Genomic DNA, 20,772 nt, shown 5'->3' on the forward strand with positions numbered 1-20,772 from the left:
AACCTACCTATAGTAACTACAGAATATACTGAGACCATGAACCTACCTATAGTAACTACAGAATACACCCAGACCATGAACCTACCTATAGTAACTACAGAATACACCCGGACCATGGACCTACCTATAGCAACTACAGAATACACCCGGACCATGGACCTACCTATAGTAACTACAGAATATACTGAGACCATGTAACCTACCTATAGTAACTACAGAATACACCCAGACCATGGACCTACCTATAGTAACTACAGAATATACTGAGACCATGAACCTACCTATAGTAACTACAGAACACACCCAGACCATGGACCTACCTATAGTAACTACAGAATATACTGAGACCATGTAACCTACCTATAGTAACTACAGAATACACCCAGACCATGGACCTACCTATAGTAACTACAGAATACACCCAGACCATGAACCTACCTATAGTAACTACAGAATACACCCAGACTATGGACCTACCTATAGTAACTACAGAATACACCCAGACCATGTACCTACCTATAGTAACTACAGAATATACTGAGACCATGAACCTACCTATAGTAACTACAGAATACACCCAGACTATCCACCTACCTATAGCAACTACAGAGTACACCCAGACCATGGACCTACCTATAGTAACTACAGAATACACCCAGACCATGGACCTACCTATAGTAACTACAGAATACACCCAGACCATGAACCTACCTATAGTAACTACAGAATATACCCAGACCATGAACCTACCTATAGTAACTACAGAATACACCCAGACCATGAACCTACCTATAGTAACTACAGAATATACTGAGACCATGAACCTACCTATAGTAACTACAGAATATACCCAGACTATGAACCTACCTGCAGTACCTCCATTCTACTGTACTCAGGTCAGTAGTGAGACAGATGGAGGGGACTTTAAACTGAGGGCAGATGAAGGACAATAAACTTGGGGTAACTAGAGGGGGCATTAAACTGAGGGCAACTGGAGGAGGACATTAATGTACCCCTCTAGTTTCCCCCAGTTTAATGTCTCCTTCCATTTGCCCCCAGTTTAATGTCCTCCCTCTAGTTGCCCCAAGTTTAAACTGGGGCAGCTGGAGGGGGACAATAAACTATGAAGCAGCTGAAAGGTGACATTGAACTGAGGCAGCTAGGGAGAGACATTAAACTGTGGGTGCACCAGGAGAGGGACTTTATACTGTGGGGTCAATTTGAGGGGAACGTTATAATTTGGGGGCATATAATATTAGGGTTATTGTGTGGGGAGCACCAGGCATATTCTGCATTTGTTTACATGGTATAGCTTCCTGCAGTCTTACCTACAGCATCATGGTACCTGTAGGCTGAACTAGTAAGCTGACTCGCACTATCTCCCTCTCATACCCCCTCCCTGTCTCTCTAGCTATCCCACCCTCTACAATCCCTTCCCAACTAACTCAATCCACCCCATCATACTTACCTATCTTCCTTCCCAACTTCCTCCTGTGAGACGACTCCTCCCTCTTTTTTGATTCTGCTGGCACACACAATACTCCCGGTGCTGCTCTGCGCTCTACAGCCGGCAATCAAGCTCTACTGTGCAGGGGTGGGAGCACAGAGCAGCGCCGGGAGTATTGCATGCGCCAGAAAACAGGAGGAAGTCTGAAAGGAAGAAACGTAAGTATGATGGAGTGGGAGGGAGTATTCCGTTTCTGGAATTGGGGAAACGGAATGTCACCAGATAACTAGAAAATGTCCCTGGGGCGGTCACATGACCACTCCAGGGATATGGGCAAATATACATTTTTGATAAATTATGTAACTTACAAAGTAATCGGGGAGAGGGTGTTTAGATTAGTGTAGGAATTACATTTTATCCCGGACAACCCCTTTAAGGACAGAACTGACTCTCCTCCCCCTTCTACAACTCTTCATTCTTACTGTTTACATCAGCATTTTACATCTTTCCAGACTCATACCTGTTTCTTTTGGTTTTTTTACTTACTATATTATTATTATTGTTGTTATTTTTTGCAAGACTATCCTCAAACCTTCCACCAGCATTCTTTTTCACTGTCTATAGTGCAGTTATGGACCATCCGAGTTCTGATAATTTTTGGATCCCCGAATTACCTATGGTTCACCGATTCGGAGCCTCCCCTCATTGCCTACCTTACCATGACTATGAAACAAACCTGTACAGTACTGCAGACTACCTTACTCCACCTGTCACCTATACCACTCTTCAAACTTCCTTTTTACCTCACTTGTGCTTAGATTGCACTAACACACAACAGCCACCCAAAGACTGGGACATCATGTTCTCTGGTCTTTAATGCCAGTAGCCAAATCCCCAATATACCACTAGTACTTAACTCCCAAGCATCATGTATTAGCATCATTTTATACCTTATACAGACCAAAAACACTCCACACACATACATGACATCACAGAGATGGGTGTCATAATCCCAAACAGGCTTCAAGAAATCAACTGTTGGGATCCCGGACGAGCCCCCATTTGTTGTAGTAATATTTAAATTTAATGCCAAACATGTACCTTGTCTGTGATGCCTCAGTTCTTAAATAGCCTGTAAGGGCTAAGGATATTGTCTGACCAGACCAAGAACAACCAGCACACGATGCATTTCATACATGTGAAGTCTTTCCTACAGTTTCATTTATTTATAGGTTCCGCCTTACAACTTAAACTAGGTGACATCACACCCAATCAGAATTATGTACAAAAAATACATCAACATATAGAATGCCACATAAACCACATTTTACAGAGCCTCTCCTGTTTTTCTATGACCACCTGCAGTGCTAGATTCTCCAGTTCATCCAACCCAGAACGCTCCTGATCGACCCACCAAGAATGGACAAGAACAGGAATGAGATCAGCAGAAGATTATTAGACTTCACCTTGGAGATCATCTACCTGCTGACCGGAGAGGTGACCTTATTAGATTTCTATGATACTTTTTGGGTTATTTAACAAGTCAAACATCAGGAAGAGAAAATCTATAAGAGTCTCCAGACCTTCCAAGCAGAACAGAGGAAAATGTGAGGATCGGTCCCAATATGATGCATTATGTATCATGATAACCAATAGTCCTGTAGTCGGTGCCTATGACCACTCGCCTTTTTTTCAGTTTTTTTTTTTTTTTTATGTAGATTGTGAGCCCCATGTATGGCTCACAATTACACTTTATCCTTATCAGTATGTATTTGGAGTATGGGAGGAAATCCATGCAAACAAAGGGAGAACATACAAACTCCTTGCAGATATTGTCCTTGGCAGGATTTGAACCTAGGACTCCAATGCTGCAATGCTAACCACTGAGCCACCATGTTGCACTGACTGCTCACCATGTTTGTTAAAATCTGTTAATGCAGATGAGATTTCCTGAACTAACCACATTACTCCAGATGCATTATTTTTTTTAGATAATTTGGTCAAAATCTCCCACTTTTTTCTGAATTAAAACTTGTATGTTCCCTAAGTATCTTTCTCCATACACAGGATTACACAATAACAAAGAAGACACAGGGGGACTGCAACCATGGCCATGGGTCAGGGGGATGCAGTGAGAGCCCCATCACAGAGCCTTCCCCTTACGCCCTTATACATGAGAAGATCAATGGACAGAAGATTCTAGAACTCACCAACAAGATGCTGGAGCTGCTGACTGGAGAGGTGACACTGCTGGGAATGCTGGGACATTATACAGTAACTGGAGGGGTCGGGGTGATGACTGTATCATTGTGTTGTCAGGTTCCTATAAGGTGTCAGGATGTCGCTGTCTATTTCTCCATGGAGGAGTGGGAGTATTTAGAAGGACACAAGGATCTGTACAAGGAGGTGATGATGGAGGACCACCAGCCCCTCACATCAGCAGGTAATAGACATGACTATATACACATGGACTTCCATTATTTGTATGTACAGAATGAATTCAGTCCCTGTCTGTGTTTCCTACAGGTAGATCCAGTAAGAGGACAACCCCGGAGAGATGTCCCAGTCCTCTTCTTCCACAGGATGATCAGGTAGATGGAGATATTCCCTATGATGTGTAGACGGGCTGTGAAGTCCTTGTGGTCAGTCTTGGGTTCTCCAGCAGTATTAGATGTTACTTACAATATTTCTTTCACAGCTTCTGACTCCGGATAAAGTTGTGAAGAATATTAATACTACAGAGGCCTATGTGAGTGGTGATGAGGAGGGTGAGGAGGACATTCCTACCGGGAACCGCCCAGGTGAGGAGTCACCACTGAATTTACCATAGAAGAGTCTCAGATTGTACTTTGTGTAGATTTTTAAGCTCTATGTTCTCTTAGCTGCCGGGTCTCACTGGCACAGATTTGGGGGCAGCAATCTGTTGCTGTGACAGCCAGGAGTCTATTGTATAAAAACATATCAGTGAACAAAGGCCACACCTCCCTGATCCCAGATGAATCATGGCTCCGCAGGCAGGCCCATGCAGTATCCTAAATGTGAAATGTTTGTGGGTTTGTGACTTTGGATGTTCGGATGTTTGGCGGTCAATGACGCAAAACCCGCTCCACCAATTTGGCTGAAATTTTCCACAAACATAGTTAATACACCCGTTTGCGCAATAGGCTACTTTTCAACACAATAACCCACATACGTTTTCCACAGGACCCCCACAAAAAAACAAACTGACATCACCGTCTCTGCAATCTCACACACTTTGGACCATAGCAAGCCCCTAAACTTCACATTACCCCCTACAGCCTAGCCCCTAACCCCACACACTCACATTCACATATACTTTCCCACTTTCACCCTCACCTTCACCATCCTGCAGGAGCCTACCTCTGTCACTCTCCGGACCAGCCATGTTTGCCGACCCCCACCGCTGGGAGGATCCGCGCCACCGGCCACCACACTACTCCACTAGCTTCACAGGAGCATGCACACTTTGCACACATAAACAACGTGTTACTAGCACGCCACCATTTTGCGCCTCCACCTTAGGGCGCAGCACACTAAATCCTGCCTCCAGCCCGCAACAGTAACCGATGCCGTTATCACCTCCCTGATGTTTCCTCTGCACGATCCATCCACCAGCCCGACACTGGTAAGTTCACATACGCCCTTACACAATCGCACATACACTGCACTACCCCCGTCATGTCTCCGGTTCCTGCCAACTTTGCATCCTCCGCCGCCTTCTCTTACCTGTCCCGTGGCTCCCGTCTGTCCCTCGCTGCGTGGAGGCATCCGCCTGCTCATCTCCACCACCTACACTGGGCTAGGCTGCCGCCACGAAGGTTCCTATAGCAGCCGCTAGATCTCCCACGCCTCCCACACAGCTCAGTGTGTCCAGGCTGCTGCAGGCTATGCTACGTAGCCTGCAATAGCACTGGCATGATTATGCAATACATAGCAATACATTACGATTGCAATGCATTGCATTGTTCAGGACAGCCCCTGCTGATGTACAACGGTATTGTTTTGCAAGCTGCTGGATGCAGCCTGCAAACTTCATTAGCATTAAAATAAAAAATAAAAAAACAATACTGTGAAACACACACATTACCTATCCCCGCCTCCGAAATCCCCCACTCTACTAACTGAACTAAACATTACGCCTGCATACACTCACACTATTAGGCAATGCATTGCAATACTTTACTATTGCAATGCATTGCATTATTCAGCACCCCCCCCCCCCCCCGCTCTCCTTCACACCCACTAAACGCCCATGTATTTGCTGAAAATACACGTCTACAAATACACGTGTAAGGGTCCATTCACACTCATTTGGTGCTTATTTTTACGCCGAGCGCCGCGTTACAGGAGTGTTTGCGCCGCGCTATTTATGGTGGGCGTTTACGGTCACATGTACGCGGCGTTAAACCCGTTCGTAAAATTTCACCCGCGACTCGATTTACACACTTCTACAATCACCGCAGACGAAGTAGCAGCTAGTATGATATAAACCAAATAGGTGCAAAATGCTCATAAAGCTAAAACAACCCCCCCCCCCCTACAATCCATGATAGATCTCTATGGATTTAGAAATACACTGCAATGTATTAGCATTGCTGTGTATTGTATTAGTGACCAGATTTCACAGGGTTCAAGACTCACAGGCCCCTTTACGATTCTCTTCTGAGCATTTTATAAGAAAAGAGTGGTGACTGGAACACAGCAACTTCATGATCTACTTATCCAAGTCCTGGGGTGATATTGTGATCTGTATGCAGCACTGTCCTAAGGAGCAAGCATTTATAGAAACGCTCATATCTGATAATTGGCCCTTCATGCTATAGAAGGTGTAAGAATATCAACAGCACATCACCATGTGATGTACAGGGAGGTACTGCAGATAATTTACAGATTATGACAGATAATTATGCAGATTATGGCAATTTAGTAGAGGAATGATCACTATAACGACTCCACCATGTAGCTTACATCAGACAAATGCAAACTACAACCATTGACACTTTTATTGTTGATCGTTGCTTGTCTTGCCTCAATACCCTTAGATGGTGCTTAACTGAATTTTGCTATGTCTTAAACTGCTATGTCGGGAAACTTATATAGAAATGTTATAAAATATCAATATAATTTTAAAGGTTATATTATATAATAGTAATTAGTTTTACGTCTAATACCTACAGATTATAAACCAGAGGATCATGGTATCACACAAGATCCATATGAAGAACATGTCATTACCCCAGATATACCCTCAGCCCTTCACAGCAAAGATCTGTCATCTGATCCTGTTATACACGTCCAATCTACTGATTCATCTCAGACTGTTAAAAAAAATAAAAGTCGCAAAAGGGGAAAATATCAAAAAATTCACACAGGAGAGAAGCCATATTCATGTTCAGAATGTGGGAAATGTTATACTCAGAAAACACATCTTAATGTACATCAGAAAAGTCACACAGGAGAGAAGCCATATTCATGTTCAGAATGTGGGAAATGTTTTATAGAGAAATCAAGTCTTGTTACACATCAGAAAATTCATACCGGAGAGAAACCGTTTACATGTTCAGAATGTGGGAAATGTTTTTCTAGGAAATCAATTCTTACTGAACATCAGAAAATTCACACAGGAGAGAAGCCATATTCATGTTCAGAATGTGGGAAATGTTATACTCAGAAATCAAATCTTACTCGACATCAGAAAAGTCACACAGGAGAGAAGCCATATTCATGTTCAGAATGTGGGAAATGTTTTAGAAATAAATCAACTCTTGTTAGACATCAGACAATTCATACAGGAGAGAAACCGTTTACATGTTCAGAATGTGGGAAATGTTTTTCATTGAAATCAAGTCTTGATCTGCACCAAAAAGTTCATACAGGAGAGAAGCCATATTCATGTTCAGAATGTGGGAAACGTTTTTCGTTGAAATCAAATCTTGATCTGCACCATAAAGTTCACACAGGAGAGAAGCCATATTCATGTTCAGAATGTGGGAAATGTTATACTCAGAAATCAAATCTTACTCAACATCAGAAAAGTCACACAGGAGAGAAGCCATATTCATGTTCAGAATGTGGGAAATGTTTTAGAAATAAATCAACTCTTGTTAGACATCAGACAATTCATACAGGAGAGAAACCGTTTACATGTTCAGAATGTGGGAAATGTTTTTCATTGAAATCAAGTCTTGATCTGCACCAAAAAGTTCATACAGGAGAGAAGCCATATTCATGTTCAGAATGTGGGAAACGTTTTTCGTTGAAATCAAATCTTGATCTGCACCATAAAGTTCACACAGGAGAGAAGCCATATTCATGTTCAGAATGTGGGAAACGTTTTTCGTTGAAATCAAATCTTGATCTGCACCATAAAGTTCACACAGGAGAGAAGCCATATTCATGTTCAGAATGTGGGAAATGTTATACTCAGAAAATACATCTTAATGTACATCAGAAAAGTCACACAGGAGAGAAGCCATATTCATGTTCAGAATGTGAGAAATGTTATAGAGATAAATCAACTCTTGTTAGACATCAGAAAATTCACACAGGAGAGAAGCCATATTCATGTTCAGAATGTGGGAAATGTTTTACGGAGAAATCAAAACTTGTAAGACATCAGAGAATCCACACAGAATAGAAGCCCTTTTCGTGGTCAGAATGTGAGAAATGTTTTAGAGGTAAATCAAAGATCAAGAACCATCAAAAACTCTGACTCGTCCTACAAAATAATGTTGAAAACAGACTCTTGGACTATTTTTTTTTTTTTTTTTTAAATATCTGTTAGTGCTAGGTCTGTTGATAAATTCACCCATATGCCTTTAGCAGTGTTTTGAGTGATTTCTGTGTTTCTCTGAGAGCTCCTGGTATCTTCTGCATTTGTTTATAAGGTATAATTTTCTACTGTGTACCTTCCACACAACCTCCCTCTTACTGCCCCCCTCCTCTCTCACTCTGTTATACCACCCTCCCTTTCTCCCTAGCTAAGCTATCCTGCCCACTACTAGCTCTTCCCAACTAGCTAACTCAGATCCCCCCCACACACACACTATACTTACCTATATTCCTCTCTGGGAAACAGCTCTTACTTTTCACTGTGCGCAGGCTGAAGGCGCTTCTCTCCCACTCTCCTAGTGCGTGCACAGCCCTGAAGTACCTGTGACACCTGCGCAGTAGAGATGGAGTGCCTCCAGACTGAGCAAGCGCTTGCAGAGAGGAAGAGGAGAGGAGCTTTACCTGGATAGCAAGACATATAAGTATTGATAGGGTTGGGAGGGAGAGTACTGGTGACATTCCGTTTTGGAAGCACTGAAATGGACCAGAAAGTGTCCCTGGAGTGGTTATATGACTGCCCCAGGGATATGGGTAATTATAGATATTTTTTAATATAAGTAAATTAGAAGTTAGGTAGGGGAGGGGGTTTATTGGTTAATTCTTATTTTATCCCAGGTAACCCCTTTAAGATTGTTGATATTTTTCCACAATTTTAGCTCTCAGGTGAAATTCTTATATTGCCCACACCTGTTACTTGCCACAGGTGAGTTTGAACAAGCATCACATGCTTGAAACAAAGTTATTTACCCACAATTTTGAAAAGGTGCCTAACAATTTTCTCCTGCCCATTTTTGCAGCTGTGTGTAAAATTATGTCCAATATGCATTTGCGTTTTTTGTGTTGTTTTAACCTTTTTGCTGCCAAGGGTCTCTGGAAATTTTGCACCTCCAGTAGCCAGAGCAATTTTCACAGTTTTGAGATGAACAAATCAAACCTAAATTGCAACATTAAAAAAGCATCCAACCCCCCCATACTTATATATTTTCTTAAAGTAGACACCTGCAGCATTGTCAGAATTCCACTTGGTACTATATACAAACAGGCACCTTCATGCAATTTTGATTTAAAGTGAATGTTTTATGAAAAAATGCAAATAAATATATATTAGTTGTTAAAAGCGGAAACCAAACAAATATTAAAAGCATCAAACCTCCTAAAAATAAGAGTTCAACATGTGCAGAGTTCATACATATCACTATGGCCTGAACCCGCATGCACGTGTCTTCAGAAAATCGCTAGAACTGGAAGGAACAAAAATCTGCTTTGAAGCTGGAAATGTTAAAAAAGTATCATCCTATAAAATGTAGGGATTACACACCATGAAAAGTAAGTGAACCCCTAAACCCTATATATTTTTTGAAAGTATACAACCTGAAGATTACAAATATCTTAATGGGTCATCGATAGCCACATCCACCTTCATGCAACTTTGCGACCAACACAAATAATTTTTTGAAAAAATACGCTAAAACACATATTTGCACCTATAACTCATGTTCAATCTCAGATTCATATACAAAATACATTTAAAATAATTGCTTATGGTGTATACAAAGTGTAAATATACTATATGTACCGCAAACATCAACTACAACAAGAGCTCGGACTCCCAAAAACACGAATACAGAAGACAAGCAGGATTTTGCTGTTGTTCACTAATATGTTAAAAAGCTATACTGCACCTACCAAACGGTGACTGTGATACCAAAATCTAACTTTTTTCAGAGTACACAGCATACCGTATATAAAAACACAATTTAATAGTTTATATATACAACCACCTTCATTCAACTTTGCCGCAAACAGAGATTGCTAGCAAAAATTGCGCAAAAATTCAAATTTGCCACTAAAGTGCGGCTCAAGCAATCCCTTTCTGCAAACATGATGTACTGTCCATAAAACTGCAATATGTGAGGAGTTCATACATACCACACATGTATATACACCACACTATATATACAGTACATACCACACATGTATATATTTACATTGGCGGGTGTTAAAGAATCGCCAAAATCGCAGAAATGCGCCATCACATTTTGCGCATGCAAATTAAATAGGATTTTACATAAAAATGTTATTTTCCATCCCCCTATAAAATTTTTTGCAATCTATACGTTCATCTCTAGTGATAATCGTTATTACTATTATTTTAGTGTGTAACGGACATCACTAGAGACGTATTTTACTGTAGAAAGCTCAGGTATAGACAGGACAGGGATTGGGTGAAATGTAAACTTTATTTGCGACTTTATGTATATGTTGTGTAAGTGTTTGGTGCGACTTTTTTTTTGGGCACTGCGACCTGGACAATGGTAAACGTCTGGGTCACAGCGCCAATAAACTTCCTGGTTATGTTCAGGAGGTATAACATAAGAATACCCCACTAGTAAAGCTCAGGGGGGAATTACATTATACCTGTATGTGACAATCAGAGACAAATGTATAGTATACGCTCTGACTGGCAGGAGAAGGGTTAATAGGGACAATAGAGTCCCTGCCACCCCCCTCCTGCTGTCACACAAGTTATGCAGAGAGTCAGATTGTTTCTCTGTCTCTCTCTCTCTCTTCTGAACTGCTCGTGTCCCTTTCCCTTTACTGTTAACCGGTTAAGGACCAGGCCCAAAAGTATGTTAAAGACCAGGCCTCTTTTTTCAAAACTGACATGTGTCACTTTATGTGGCAATAACTTTGGAACGCTTTAACTTACCAAAGTGATTTTAAGATTGTTTTTTCGTAACACATTGTACTTCATGTTAGTGGTAAATTTTGGTTGATATGTTTTGTGTTTAATTATGAAAAAATTGGAAATTTGGTGGAAATTTTGAAAAATATGCATTTTATAAAGTTTGAAATGATGTGCATTGCATACAGATAGTCAGACCGCCAAAATTATATCTTAAATCTCATGTCCCAGATCTCTGCTTTATGTCGGCATCAAACTTTAGGCGCCCTTTTAATTTTTACAGACATTATAAGGTTTACAAGTGAAACAACAATATTCAAAATTTTCAAGAAATTTCCAAAACCCATTTTTTAAGGGACTAATCCAGTTATGAAGGCGTTTTGAAAGACCCTTGTATTAAAGCCCCCCATAAATCACCCCATTTTCAAAACTGCACCCCTTAAATAAGCCAAAACAACATATACCTAGTAATTTAACCCTATAAGTGCTTAACAGGAATTAATACAAAATGGAGGTGAAATTTTCAAATTTGAATTTATTTTACTAATATTTTCGTTTAGCCCTAGAATTTGCACATTCACAAGGGGTTAAAGGAGAAAACGCATCCCACAATTTGTTAGGCAAGTTCTCCCGACTACCATAGTACCCCACTTGTGGGTGTAAACTAATATATGGACGCACAGCGAGACGCAGGAGGGAAGGCGCACCAAAGAGCTTTTAGAGGGCAGATCTGGCTGTGATCAGTTTCAGGAGCCATGTCGCATTTACAAAGCCTTTGAGGAGTCAAAACAGTGGAAACCTCTAGAAAGTGACCCCCCCCCCCATTTTGAAACCGCACCCCTCAAAGAATTTATCAAGTGATGTAGTGAGCATTAGTAACCCCGAAGTGAATGTGTAAGCTGTGCGGAGTAAATTGGGCACACCAAATCCCATTCTATTTTCCCACTAGCTCTTATGACACGGACGGGGAAGAGGGGCATTCTGGGGGATCAGCGCTGCTGTATTCTCTCTCATAAGCTTTAAATATGGGGTATCCCCTGAAAACGCTCGCACAGCTTACACATTTCCTTCTAGTCGCAGCCACTTATGTCCTAATGATTTGACGACTTTTGGGATTTTTGTCTTCACATTGTACAAGCAAGATTTTTATTTTTATTTTCTGGCAATGTGGCCATATGAGGGCTTGGTGTTTGCGGTATTAGATGAGCTTCTCAATGCCACCATTTGGGGGCCTGTAACTTTTTGACTACTTTTTGACTACTACTCTTTCTGGGTGGGATGTAAAAGGAAACATCAATTCTGGCATTGCTTTTTAGCATTTATTTTTTTCCCCGCGCAGCGTACAGTATAAATAACATGTTACCTTTATTCTGCGGGTCGGTACGGTTACGGCGATACCTCATTTATATGATTTTTTAATGCGTTGCTATTTGTGCAGAATAGAATTCAATTCAGGGGAAAAAAATCAATTATTTTTGCATCGCCATCTTCTGAAAGGCATAACGTTTTTGTTTTTCGCTACACAGAGCTGGTTGAGGGCTTATTTTTTGCGGGAAGACCTCTTCTTTTTATTGGCACCATTTTGGTTTTCATCTGACCATTTGATTGCTTTTTATTGAACATTTTGTAAGGGGAAGGTGGTGAATAATCATTATTTTGTGCGGTTTTCTACGTTTTTTTTTTTTTACGACATTCGCCGTTCGGGTTAAATAATGTTTTAATTTTATTGTTCAGGTTATTTCGGATGCGGCGATAACAAATATGTAATGTTTTTTTCTATTTTTCTTTATTTTACATAGTAAAACATTTTATATGGGGAAAAAGGGATTTTTGGAGCTTTATTTATTTCTATTTTATTTTAAACTTATTTAAACTTTTTTATTTTTACTTTTGTCCAACTTTTTTTTTCTGTCCCCATGGGGGATTGAAGCAGTGATCGGCTGATCACCGCTTCACTACATATACGCTGCAATACACGTGTTACACGTGTATTGCAGTGTAGAGGAAGCTGTCAGCCCGTGTGGACGCACAGGCTGACAGCTTCCTTTACGGCAGGATCAACTAGGTACGAGGAGGGGGTAAGTGATGGGGCAGACCCGGGGTCACTGATCAGACCCCGGGCTGCCCCCTACGAACACCGGCACCCCCCGAAACTGGCGCGGGGGGTGCCGATCGGCACCATTTGTTAACCAAACCCTGGAGGTGCCGGCGGTCATGTTGATCGCCGGCATATCAGGGGTTAACACCCGCGATCGGACCCGGTTCCGACCGCGGGTGTTACGGGGCATTGTCAGCCGTGTATTACGGCTGACACCCGCTGTGCAGTTTCTGTGTGCGCACCATGCATCCGCAGTAATAGTACGGCGGTTTGCGGGAAGCCAGCAGCGCCGTACTATTATGGCGAATGTCGGGAATGGGTTAAATGGCAATAACTTTGAGACGCTTTAACTTACACAAGTGATTTTGGGATTGTTTTCTCGTAACACATTATACTTCATGTTAGTGGTAAACACTAATCAATATTTTTGTATTTATTTATAAAAAAAAAACTAGGAAATTTGATGGAAATTTGAAAAAAATTGCAATTTTCAAAATGTGAAATTCTCTACTTTTCAGGCAGATAGTCATACCACCCAAATACATGAATAAATATTATCTCCCATAGCTCTGCTTTATATCGGCATCATCTTTTGATTGTCTTTTAATTTATTTTGGACGTCACAAGGCTTACAAGTGTAACAGCGATTTTCCAGATTTACAAGAAAATTCCCCAAACCAATTTTTTAGGGACCACTTCAGTTCTGAAAGTAATTATAAAGGCCTGTATAATAGAAACCCCCATAAATCACCCCATTTTCAAAACTGCACCCCTCGAATTATTCAAAACAGCATTTGGGATGTTTGTTAACCCTTTAAGCATTTCATAAGAATAAAAATAATATGGCAGTGAAATTTAGACATTTCATTTTTTTTCACTAATACATTCATTTAGACCTAAAATTAACACATTCAAAAAGGGTTAAAGGAGAAAATGCATCTGACAGTTTATTGTGCAATTTCTCCCGTGCACAGAAATTTCTCCTGAACACGGCAATACCCCATGTGTGGCCATATTCTGCTGTATGGGAACATGGTGGGGCTCAGAATGGAAGGAGCGCTATTTTGCTTTTGGATGGCAGATTTTGCTGGAATTATTTTTAGGTGCCATGTCGCATTAGCAGAGCCCCTAGAGAACCAATACAGTGGAAACCCCCTAAAAGTGACCCCATTTGGGAAACTACACCCCCCACAGAACATATCAAAAGGTAGAGTGAGCACTTTGACCCTACAGCTGTTTCACAGATTTTATTAACATTGAGCCATGAAAATGAAAAATTACTTTTTTTCCAATAAACAATTAGCCCCAAATTTTTCATTTTCACAAGAGGATAAAGGAGAAAAAGCTCCCTAAAGTTCGTTACACAATTTCTCCTAAACACAGAAATGCCCCATATGTAGTAATAATCTGCTGTATGGGAACATGGCGGGGCGCAGAATGGAAAGAGCGCTATTTGGCTTTTGAAGGGCAGATTTTGCTGGAATATTTTTCAGGTGTCATGTCACATTTGCAGAGCCCCTAAAGTATCAATACAGTGGAAACCCCCTAAAAGTGACCCCATTTTGGAAACTACACCCCTCATAGAATTTATCTAGGGGTAGAGTGAGTATTTTGGCCTCACAGGTGTTTCACAGATTTTATTAACATTGGGACATGAAAATGAAAAATTTACTATTTTTCCCAATAAATCGTCCATTTAGCGCCATAGTTTTAATTTTGCAAATAGTTTAAGAATTAAAAGCCCCCCACAGTTTGTTACACAATTTCTTCTGAACACGGCAATACCCCATACGTGGCCAAAATCTGCTGTATGGGTACATAGTGGGGTTCAGAATGGAAAGAGCGCTATTTGGATTTTGGAAAGCAGATGTTGCTGGAATAGTTTTCTGGTGCCATGTCGCATTTGCTGAGCCCCTAAGGTATCAATACAATGGAAACCCCTCAAAAGTGACCCCATTTTAGAAACTACCCCTGTCAAGGAATGTATCAAGGGGTATTATCATTTTGAGCCTAAAATGCTTCCCAAAAATTAATGTACAAAATGAAAATTGAAATTTTTAAAAATATGCCATTTCGGTGCCCAATACGTTGCACCCACTTTGTGTTGTCAGAGACCTGCACTCCTAAAAGTGGGCCATCCCGGGGGTCAAAAAATTATATATATATATATATATATATATATATATATATATATATATATATATATAAAAAATTATATATGTGGGTGTAAACTGCTGCTTGGGCACACAGCAGGGCTCAGAAGGGAAAGACCACTGTGCGTTTTAGCTTTTGGGGTACAGATTTAGAGGGACCCTCTGGGCACCATGTTGTTTTTGCAGAGCCCTGGAGGTGCCAGTAAACTGGAATTAACCAAGAAGTGACCCCATTTTGTAGGGGCAATTTTAGGGTCTCTACAAAAGTGACATGGTGTCCAAAAACGAAGAATTTAAATCTGCACTCCAAAAGCACATATTGCTCCTTCACATCTGCGCCCTGCTGGGTACCCAAATAGCGGTGTATGCTCACATGTATGACACTGGTGTACCCCGGATAACGGACTTAATGCCATATGTGGGTAGAAATGGCTGTTTGGGCACAGCCGGGCACAGAAGGGAAGGAGCGCTATTTTGGTTTTTGGAGCACAGTTTGGTTTTTGGACGTCATAGCACTTTTGCAAAGCCCCTGAATTGTCAATAAAATGGAATCCGCAGAATCCGCAGACATGTCACCCCATTTTGGACACTACCCCACTCATGGGATTTATCAAGTGGTGTAGCGAGAATTTTTAACCCTTGAGTGTTGCATTTATTTGGTTTCCAGAAATGAAATTGCAACTGATAGAGAAGTTAAAAATGAAAATTTTCCAGAGATTCGCCATTTCAGTGCCCGATATGTTGTGTCCAACTTATGTCAGCAGAGACACTCCAAAAACTGGTAAGCGGGTATCCCGGGCACAACAGCTTTTAGAGCGTTCATCTCTGATACAAGGCGGGCACAACATATTACGCACTGAAATGACGTATTCCTGGAAAAATGGTCATTTTCACCTCTCACAATCAGCTTCGTATTCATTTATGGATAATAAATTATAGCAACACTTGGGGGTTAAAAATGCTGTCTGTACCCCTGGAGAAATCCTTCAGGGGTGAAGTTTCCAAAATAAGGTCTCATATGAGGGGATCCCACTTTACTAGCGCTTCAGCTCTGCAAAAGTGTCATGGTGACCAAAAACCAAACCGTCTGTGCTCCAAAAACCCAATAACCCTTCTGTGTCCAGCTGTGCCCTAATATCAGTTTATACCCACATATGACATTACGTCCGATATAACGGGTACACCAGTGTCATACATGTGGCATACATGTGGCATAAACTGCAGTTTGGGCACACAGCAGGGCACAGAAGGGAAGGAGCGCGATGCGGCTTTTTGGAGCACAGATTTGGATGTTTGGTATCTGGATTCTCCAAAGGAGTGACCTAATTTTGAAAACTGCACCCCTCAAAGAATTTCTCAGGGGGCGTAGTGAGTATTAGTATCCAGACGTGACTGCACAGCGGATGGCGAAGAGGGAATATATAAGCTGTGCGGAGGACATCGCAAACACCAAATTCCCTACTATGTCCCAGGAGCTCCTATAATTGGGGGAGTCACTCTGCGGGTCACTTTGGGGGTCACTTCTGGTGTCTTTTCCCTCATAAGCTGTAAATCTGGGGTGTCCCCTGATATCCGTTCGCACAGCTTATATATTCCCTACATGACGCAGCCAGTCGTGTTCTAATGATTTGGCGATTTTGCGGGATTTTGTCTTCACATTGCTAGATGCTATATTTTCTTTATTCTTCTGCTGACGTGGCCATATAAGGGCTTGTTCTTTGCGGGATGAGATGTGTTTTGTAATGACACCATCTTTGGGTGCCTACAACTTACTGAATACATTTTATTAACTCTTTCTTGCTGGATTTAAAAAAAAAAAAAAATCAATCCTGGCATTGAGTTTTACATTTTAAATTTTGCGCCATGCAGCGTACAGTATAAGTAACATGTGTCCTTTATTCTGCGGGTCGGTCCGGTTACGGCGATACCTCATTTATGTTATTTTTTTATGCGATACTAATTCTGCAGAACAAAAACACATTTGAGGACATAAATCAATGTTTTTTGCATTGCCATCTTCTGAGAGGCGTAACATTTTTATTTTTCGGTTGACAGTGTTGGTTGAGGGCTTATTTTTTGCGGGACAATGTGCGCTTTTTATTGGCACTGTTGTGGGGTGCATATGACTTTTTGATCACTTTTTATAGCATATTTTGTAGGATGAGATGGCAAAAAATCATTACTTCCGATCAGCTTCAATTGGCAGCGGATCCCTTTCGATCGCGCCGTGATGTTTCACGGCGCGATTGAAAGGGTTAACATGTCCAGTCGGACTCAGTAACACCTAACCCCTGCCCCCCCCCCTCCACCCGCCAGGAAGGTACCTAAAGGCCAGACGTATTTTGGCAATAGTCCGGTCTTTAGGTACCAGCACATGAGGCAGTAAATTTACGTACGGCGGTCCTCATGTGGTTAAAGTTTGCAAATTGCTTGCTTAGAAAGGAGGGGGGGTGGACACTTTGGAGCTCTATATCTTTGGACTGCATCAACATATCTTAATGCTTTCAATTGCATTTTAAAGAGGAGAATCCCATCTTTAAAATGAAACCAGGAACTTGATGATTATACTTACGGTTTTGGAGCGATTCACTGTTGAAACACTGTCGGGAATTGAGATCTGCAGTTGGATCTCAATGACAAATAGTGTTTTCAACAGTGAATCACTCCAAGACTGTAAGTATAATCATCAAGTCCCTGGTATCATTTTAACCACTTCCGGACCGTCCATAGACTATATACGTCTGGGAAGTGTTTGCCTAGTTCTGACAGGACGTACCTGTACGTCCAGTCAGAACACAGCAGCTGCATGGAGATCGTACAGCTGCTTTCAATAGGAGCCGGCTGTAACTTCAGCCGGAGCTCCCAGAGAGAAGACAGGGCAGATTTATTACCTCCCCTGCCTTCTCAATCGCTGAGGTTAAATGTAGCAGCCCCAGTTATAGGAGAAATCAGCCTCTGTAAAAAAAAAAAAGTGATCAGATGTCCCCAAAGGTCTCTTATCACCTTATGGAGACACCATCTGGAAAAAATATAAAATAAAAATATAATAAAAAAAGTTTTAAAAAAATGTAAATAAAATAATAATAAAAAAATAAATAAATAATACGCTAATAAAACGCTGTTATTAAAGGTTATAGCCCCACCCCCGACTACACCATACAAAATAAAAATTACCATAACGGAGAGGAAAAACTATTTTATAAAGTTTTTCAGTGACACTTTGTGTTATTAAATTTAAAAAAATAAATAAATTGAAAACCAGACACAATTTCCCTCCTATTTTGTTTATATTTTCCTGGATATAAAAAAATTAAAACATTCGAAAATAAAGATAACATAAAAATAAAGCCCTATGTGTCCCCGATAAGACGCAAAAATTAGTTGACTGAGACATACGGGAAAAATGTTACAGACCTCAAAACCGCACATACAAAATAGACCTAAAATGTGTCTGGTCCTGGACCACAAATTGGCCCGGTACTGAAGTGGTTAAAGATGAGATTCTCTTCTTTAAAATGCATTTTAAAGCATCAAGATATGTTGATGCAGTCCAGAGATATTGGTATTAGTAAGGAGGATGTAGTAACTACGTCCTCGGCTACTGAACTGCCACCTTGGGAGCACGTATAGCTACGTGCCTGGCAGTGAAAGGGTTAATATACACAAAATAAATAAACATGCATACCGTATTTTTCGGACTATAAGACGCACTTTTTTTCCCCCAAATTTGGGGGGAAAAGAAGGGTGCGTCTTATAGGCCGAATGTGGCGCCTGGCATCCGCTCTAATAGAGAGGCGGAAGCCGGAAAGTGATAGACGCCATTACAGGTGCCGGGGCCTGAGACATCGCTGCCCTGCCCTACATGAAGCCAGCGGCAGGGGCGATGCTATTCCGCTCCTCCGTCCCCCTGCCGCTGGCTTCATGCAGGGCAGGGCAGCGATGTCTCAGGCCCCGGCGTCTATCCCTCCCCAGCATCCGCCTCTCTAGTACAGCGGATGCCGGGTCAGTATCAGCGGCCCCTTCTCCCCCGGGGCCGGTCCCCACCGGCCCGGTACCTGTAGAGTTGCAGGCCGGCTCCTGCGCGGCGATATCGCAGGAGCCGACCTGTTCGGGTGACAGCCGGGAGCCTAATGAGGCTCCCCGGCCTGTCACTGCTGTATTAGTATTGCGGCTGGTCTCTATGACCAGCCGTAATACTAATAGACAGAATGTCCCATAGACGGCAATACAGTTGCATTGCCGTCTATGGGACTTGTGATCAAGTGACCGCAGGTTCAAGCCCCGGGGGGGGGAATAAAATAGTAAAAAAAAAAAAAAAAAAAAAAGCTTTAAAAATCTATAATAAAAATATGAAATAAATAAAAGTTCTAAATCACCTCCTGTCCCTAGAATATATATATAAAAGTAGAAAATCATATATCATAAACCACCGTTTTTTTTTTCAATAAAAGGTGATCTAAGCAATAGATATTCCCCAAAATGGTATAACTAAAAAGTACTTCTGGACCCGCAAAAAAAAACACTCTATGCATCCCCGTACAGCTGCAGGGTCACCTGTCAATGTGGCCTTGCAGCTGTTGCAAAACTACAACTCCCCTATATTAAATATTTTACCAGTTTTTGCTTCAAATTTTTTTTCCCCTATTTTCCTCCTCTAAAACCTTAGTCTTATAGTCCAGTGCGTCTTATAGTCCGAAAAATACGGTATATCCAAATATATGTAATTGCAATCATTTTTTGGGAGAAATACTTCATTTTCTGGGGTGTCAATTTCAATGGTGCCAACACTTACGACCATGAATGTACATATAATAGGGCAGAATGATTAAAGGGGTTCTATCATTAGAATCCCTTTAACTAAGAACATGTTGGAATAGCCTTAAGAAAGGCTATTCTTCACCTACCTTTCTGTTTCTGATCTGTGCCACCGTTCCTGAGTAATTTCTTATTCCCCCTATGCCCAACAGCAGCACAACTGGGGTATTCCTGCCCCTATGAGCTGTCAGGACAGGTGGAATTTTTAATTACCTAACAGCTTTGAGGCCAGAAGACCTACTCTCCCTTGTGTTTTTTTTTGTCCTGTGGGACAGGTGGTGTGGGACAGAGGTGTTTCGGCCTCCTATTGGGGTCCCCTCTCCCCCTGGTTTTCTTACCTATTCAGCCCTGCTGCATGTGTTGGCCGGCGTCTTCCTCCTGCTGGTCGGCTTCCTCCTCCCGGGCGTGCGTGCCGGTTTCTGTGTGGCCAGAAGACCTACTCTCCCTTGTGTTTTTTTTGTCCTGTGGGACAGGACAAATGGTGTGGGGGAGAGGTGTTTCGGCCTCCTATAGAGGTCCCCTCTCCCCCCCAGTTTACTTACCTATTCAGCCCTGCTGCATGTGTTGGCCGGCGTCTTCCTCCTGCTGGTCGGCTTCCTCCTCCCGGGCGCGCGTGCCGGTGTCTGTGTGCGGGCGTGCTCCTGGTGAGAGAAGAGGGAACTTAGTAGCTCCGGCCGGGAGAAGGAACCTTTGTTTCTCGGCTAGGTTTTCGGGGGTCCCC

The 20,772-nt window shown here is 41.8% G+C and overlaps 1 pseudogene; it reads left to right on the forward strand.

Moving 5' to 3' along the window:
- Positions 1-2,829: 2,829 nt before the first annotated feature.
- LOC142189533 (uncharacterized) lies at positions 2,830-8,180 on the forward strand (annotated as a pseudogene).
- The last annotated feature ends 12,592 nt before the right edge of the window (positions 8,181-20,772 follow it).

This window comes from Leptodactylus fuscus, chromosome 1, assembly GCF_031893055.1.
Source record: "Leptodactylus fuscus isolate aLepFus1 chromosome 1, aLepFus1.hap2, whole genome shotgun sequence".
Taxonomy (NCBI): Eukaryota; Metazoa; Chordata; class Amphibia; order Anura; family Leptodactylidae; genus Leptodactylus; species Leptodactylus fuscus.